Raw genomic sequence first — 6,761 nt, 5'->3', positions numbered from 1 at the left:
AGAAAACAGGACGGAATGGGGGAAGAGGGAGCCCAGGGAAAGGACAGAGGAAAGGAGGGGGAGATGAGGATCAGAGTTGATAGGAGGGATAAATGGAGAGAGAGTGGGCATCATCCGGGAGGGGGAGTTAATGGAAGCCACCTTGGGAAAGGAGATGTAGGGTCTAGAGATGGAGGGTAGGGGGGACACAACGGTGAAGACGTGGCAGGGGGCGGGGATGGGTCAGAAGTTAAGACATCATCTCCATTTGTACAACATGATTATGGACACAGGGTCAATGCGAACACAGTATTTTTGATGTTTGCTGTTTGTGATTTTCGATATGTATGTGTGGTTAATTGACTGTTATGTTTTTATTCACAACGACAGATGGTTTCGTTTTACTTTAACATTTGGCTGTTTTCGTTAGTATGTATTTTACCGCTTACGTTACGCGAGATTCTCGCGCATTACACTAGTGCCCTCTCTCGTTAGATGTGTTCCATAGCGCAAGCTTCATCTGTTTGACACTAGGACACAGGTAAATTGGTTCCATATTTTCTATTTTACATAGATGTTTTTAAATAGTCTGATATGTTTTGTTTATTAAGACAGAAGGTTTGAATTAGCACAACTTTTAATAATTTTGATGCGCTTGTGTATGCATCCATGGTTTTTAATATGTGCGAGTATCTGGCACGTACCACAAGTGCCCTCTCTCGGCGAAACCATCTGCTCTGGGGCTTTCACACTCTCGTCACGATAGTTCATAGGCGCAGTACTGATACTAAACTGTGTTCGCATTGACCCTGTGTCCATACTCATGTTGTACAAATGGAGATGATGTCTTAACTACTGACGACGCCTTTGGCACAATTGTTTTATTGATCTCCGTTGCAGGATGCAAATTTTGTAAGTAACTAAAAGGTTTTGTGCCTGTAATACTCTGGTAATTTTACGGTTACTTAAGCTTTAGTGTTTTTTCTCTCTCATTCCCGATGCTAAGTTTTTGCTAATGAAAGTGTCGTCCTGTTCAAGATTTTTTGCTTCTGATGAAGGTATATTTATGTATACCGAAACCTTGGTCAAGAATTTTAATAAATCTTTAGCCTGCAACTGTTTTGGCTGTCATCATTTACCGTGAAGAATTTCAACAGTTGCCGTTTCAGCCATGTTTAAAATCTTGAAATAAAGGGTAACATTATTTAATATCCGATCTGTTACACAGGGTGTGTCACTGAAGCTTCGTTAGGTGCATTTTATCTGGCGTTTCTACACACATGTGCAGTTTCGTTTTTGCAAAGTGTAGCTGGACCCGGCTAAAAAAAATACTGATCGTCATGTCTTTCATGCGATTCTCAGCGTCGACGGAAAGTATCTGTTTGTTTCCCGTTACAAGGAAATTATTTTTGAACTGGAGTTTTACTATCCAGTTCGACAGAGCGGACCCAAATTAATCTAGTGCAATATTTGCTTTATCGACGTGCATGAACAGGAACAATCCAGCACAGCCCTGGCTAGCACTGACTGCTAATGCTTTGCAGCGGCGCTGCTCCGTCTCTGCTGGAGTTCTAGGTTATTCATCTTGTGTTACCGGCCATGGTAACGCATGCCGTAAAAAACAAATATCGCATAAGATTAATTCGGAACCATTATGTCGAATGGGAGGGTGAAATTTCGATTTAAAAATCATTCTGTTTGCAACGGGTAACAAATCGATGCTTTCCGTCGAAACTGGACGTCGCAAGAGAGACTTAACGAGCAGTGTTTGTTTTGGCTGATTCCAGTTGCAAATTGCAAGAACGAAATTGCATCAGCTGAAACACCAGAGAAAATGGGCTTGACAACACACAGGAGAGAGACCCATGTATGCAAAGTGTTAATTTAACAGGTATCCTTTTAGTAGTAATCACGTTATCTGCCCTTAGTCTGTAAATAGTAACAATTTATTTTCACCTGAGTGCTGATTTTGAGAAACCAAGGGTGGCTTGGAATGTACTTCTGAATCCCTGGATACTATCAGCCTTGGATGTTACTGTTCATATCCACTAACACCATACACTCCTTTTGTGCTTTGCTGTGACGCTGGGAAGAAAATGATGCGCCATTTGCACGAGCTGCTCAGTATGTTCATTGCCCCTAATACCAAAACGTTCCAGTATCCATACAGGCTTTCTGTGACATTATCCAGAGATCGCGGTGCCACAGGGGCTAGCGAGGTCCCGCTGCAATCCGCAGCGCTCCTGAAGACTATCCATCTCCAGTCAGCAAAGCAGCGCCCTCGCACTGGAGGTCAATATAGAGTCGAGCACGGAAGCGCTTTGTCCCTGTTTGTGACCTCATCTGGAGCAATGAACATCATAGCGTAGGGCCAACGAGTTGTTAAAATTTCTCATGAACTTGTACTTTAGTAAATGTTGAAAATTGTACCTTAATGGAACAGTCTGTTAATTAGTGTATCAAATGATGCTTTTTCCAGTCGATGACAATAGTAAATTATCCAGTACTTCTGTCGTAAAGAAAATCGTCAAAGTTAAGCAATTTTTTAATTTATTAATGTAATAAAATGAACTAATATTTCATGAGCAGCAATTTCTATGTGCCACCGCATTGAGCAATGGAATAACCCACATTTATGGCTGGGTGTAAGTGGTATCTTTTGGTCACAACACTTCCCTGTGTCGAGACGTTTCAACAGATCATGTAACCTTCAAGTCCTCCATGACAGGATTTTTTGAATAATAAAGGTTGTCCCAGTTCTTTAAGGACAAAACTATACAGCTAGTAGAGAACCCCAAACTCATATTTTGAAACATTGAACCAGTGATCGGAAATGAACATTTTAGGGAATGGTTCAAATGGCTCTGAGCACTATGGGACATAACATCTGAGGTCATCAGTCCCCTAGAACTTAGAACTACTTAAACCTAACTAACCTAAGGACATCACACACAACCATGCCCGAGGCAGGATTCGAACCTGGGACCGTAGCGGTCGCGCGGTTCCAGACTGAAGTGCCTAGAACCACTCGGCCACATCGGCCAGCCATTTTAGGGAGGAGGAGGTCTCGAATTAGGAATGCGTTTGCGAGCGGTTTATTTTTTATAACAAACTCTTGCCTACGACATTGAATGTGGCGGCGTTACAAACCAAAAATAATGCGTAATAGTATGTGGCGTGTCCAGTGTGGATTTCGCCATTCTTTGCAGTTCATGACTGGCCGTCAAACATGACGCGTCGTTCGTTACAGGAACATTCAAACACACCATTAAAGTATGGTGAAACAGGAAGTACAGCCCAAAAAGCCGAACCAAAGAGATACACTGTCTTTCGGAAGTTACTAGACACAGCCACGCACAGGGAGGGCGCCACATTGCAAGGCCACCCTCCAGAAAGGCGCAACATAGTTATGGTCGGACAGCATGGAGGGCGCTCCACGGACTATTTTATACTTCCGCCGTACGTCACGAAAACAGATCACATGTTAACATCCATCCTTCAAATGAGGATATACGCGGACGCAATACTCCACTCAGTGTCTACGAGCTGTCTACGAGCTGTCGAAGGAGCCAATGCTCAAATGTGTGGTCCACTTGAATTCATTATTTAACCGCAAGGAAGAGGAGTACCAGATGTCCTGGACAAGGGATCCCAGGATTCAGCTCAGCAGAGGTTACCCATGCCCTTTCATCAGATCACCTGCTATTAAGCGTTTTTATCGACACTCCAGCCCATCGCCAACACACGAAGATTTAGCACTGTCAGGCCCAACTGGGACCGACACGGGCAGCAATAAATTTGAAGAACACCCAGTTGGCATTAACACGAACGTCAGTATACCAGTAAGTCACATCACCGATGCAGACGATTTTTGTGTGTTGGTGTGACTTGTGCAACTTTCCAGTCCTTAGGTACGGAACTTTCGACCAGCGAGAGGTTGCATATGATTGCTAAGTATGTAGCTATTGTATCAGCATGATCGCAATACAATCTGGATCGGAGACCTTGCTTTTAAGCTGCGCTACACCGAAAGTATCTACTTTTAAGTTACTCAAATTTGTGGCTGTTCTTGATGCGCATTCTGGAATATTTATTTCTTCTTCTTTATGAACGAATTTCGGAAAACTGTTTAGGAACTTTCGCTTAGTGGCACTGTCATCAATAACATCACCATTATTATCGCGCAGCGAAGGTATTGATCGCGTCTTGCCGCTGGTGCACTTTACATACGACCTAAATTTCTTTGGGTTTTTACCAGATTTCGAGACAGAGTTCCGTTGCGGAAACTATTAAAGGCATTTCGCATTGAAATTCCGCATTGAAATTCTTGCTAAATTTCGAGCTTCTGTAAAACTCCACCCATATTGGGGGTTTTACGTTCTTTTAAATTTGACATGCTTTTTCGTTGCTTCTACGACAGTGTTCTGACCTGCTTTATGTACCACGGGAGATCAGCATCACCTCTTATTTATATATTTGGTATATTTCTCTCAATTGCCGACCAAACTATGTCTTTGAATTTAAGTCACATCTGGTCTACGCCTACACAGATTGGAAGGAGTGTAAACTGTCTCTTAGAAAGTGGCTCAAATGGCTCGAAGCACTATGGGACTTAAGATCTGAGGTCATCAGTCCCCTAGACTTAGAACTACTTAAACCTAACTAACCTAAGGACATCACACACATCCATGACCGAGGCACGATTCGAACCTGCGGACGTAGGAGCAGCGCGGTTCCGGACTGAAGCGCCTAGAACCACTCGGCCACAGCGGCCGGCCCTTAGAAAGGAATCAAGTGGCTATCTCTCGCAACGTTTCTGTTCACAATCAACGGGCGTTACAGTGAGTGAACAAAAGCTATGAATAACTTGCCGTGAGCCAAATTAATGTTTTGGAGGGATACTGGCTGTGGGGGTGAAGTCATGATAGGAATCAAGTCTAAGAAATAACTGTGCGTTGAAAGGCTATCTATGGTACCTGCTGTGTGGAGCCGAAGGAATTCAGAATACATCAGTTGTGAGGAAAGGAGCACTTGGGGCGAAAGGAGACCAGTGTCTTGCTCAGCACGTAAGTTACACGTTCTAAGAAAAAAAGTGAAACATCCAGAAGGGGAGGAGGAAACTAAATCAAACTTCGCTGTTTGTGGGAGTATGTGATGTTATTTCAGTTATTACAAGATCTATTCAAAATTACAAACAAACTGGCAGTATGGAGTTTCACCTCGTCTGGCTTGGATGCATGTACGGGCTCGACTGAGAAGTACGATAAAGCCGTTGTATCCTCTCCTGAAGGAAGCTGATCCAGAAATGTTCTAGCTGGTTCTCGATACCCAGGATACTGGCACTAGGTTGGAGATGACGTCACAGTTGATCCCACATTTAGGGCTGGATCCGGAGCTCATGCTAGCCATGGACGTACCTCAACATTTAGCAAATAGATTATAGAGACACGTGCCATCCGTGGACGAATAATGTGTTGTTGGAAAATGGCACCACGATACTATCATATTAGAGGTAACACCTGAGGAAGCAGGACGTCCGTGACGGACCGTGGGGCCGTTAGAGCATCCTCAGCCGTGACCTGAAACCACATACGATGGTTTACCACATCGTGATACCAGAAGTAATACTGCTGCGCACCCTCCAAAACATTGGATGAATGAGACCTCTCCTCAAGACATCGCCATACACACCGACGATGCTCGTATAGTGTAATGCAGAACCGCAACTGATCGCTGAACACAATTAGACGTCATTCTTGAGCAGTCCACACTTCCCGTTCACAGCACCACTACAGACGCAGACGTTTGTGCTGAAGTGTTAAGGACAGCCTGTGCAAGGGACGGAAATTCCGTAGTCAGGCAGCAGCTAATGTCCGACCACAGAAAGCTGCAGGGAGTCCATTGCTCGTTATCTTGTGACAGGCGCAGATATAAAGGGGGCTACGATATACTTATGGTGGTCAAACGTGGTCGACCGGATTCTTGATGACGAGTATGTCTGCCTTCACGTTCCCATTCAGTCCAATATCGGGCTATGGTCGCTCCCGAATCCTCAACAAAACTGGATACTGCACAATGATACTCCGGCTCAAACTCTGTCAGGTGCTGATAGCGCTGTCTCAGATGAGTACGCGGCATCTCCGTGTCCTTCGCGTGATCACTCAACAGCGGACATCGTTCACTCTCCTTATATACTGTACCAGGCCTGGTAACAGCACTGATGCACTCTGGTGACCGTCTCACCTGAAACATAGAACTGCAACTCTAACCATTTACATTCTCGCCGATGGTGTGTACGTGTGTACTGAGTTACATGCGCAACCGACCATGTCATCTCGGTGCAGCAGTTTTTTGTCAGGCAGTGTATATATAAGCCACGTGGGGAAGACACGGGTTCGTTATCTGCGTTCGGCTTGAACTGTTTACAAAGCATACGCTGGAAAATTTGATTTTGATGACTGAAAATTTGCGGGGAGGATTTTGATTGTAATTCTGCAATTACGAACTTCAATTACGCAGCTAATTTCTGTTGTTGTATGCAATTAGGAGTTACAAATTGTGTTACCTACTGTGCTGACGCACATCATGCAGATGGATAATTAATCATCTGGAGAAAATAAAAATATTGCGTTTGCAAAAACAACTCTTTTTGTACTCAAAGAAGAAAACTATACAAAGAAGAACAGTATTTACGAAATAGCTGTTCAAAAGTCAGTACTACACAGAAACAAGGAAAATACGTGAAGAAATAAATTACCTCTGGAGGTGGCACAAGATGACAT

This window comes from Schistocerca nitens, chromosome 4, assembly GCF_023898315.1.
Source record: "Schistocerca nitens isolate TAMUIC-IGC-003100 chromosome 4, iqSchNite1.1, whole genome shotgun sequence".
Classification (NCBI taxonomy): domain Eukaryota; kingdom Metazoa; phylum Arthropoda; class Insecta; order Orthoptera; family Acrididae; genus Schistocerca; species Schistocerca nitens.
Note: the sequence above shows the minus strand (reverse complement) of the source record.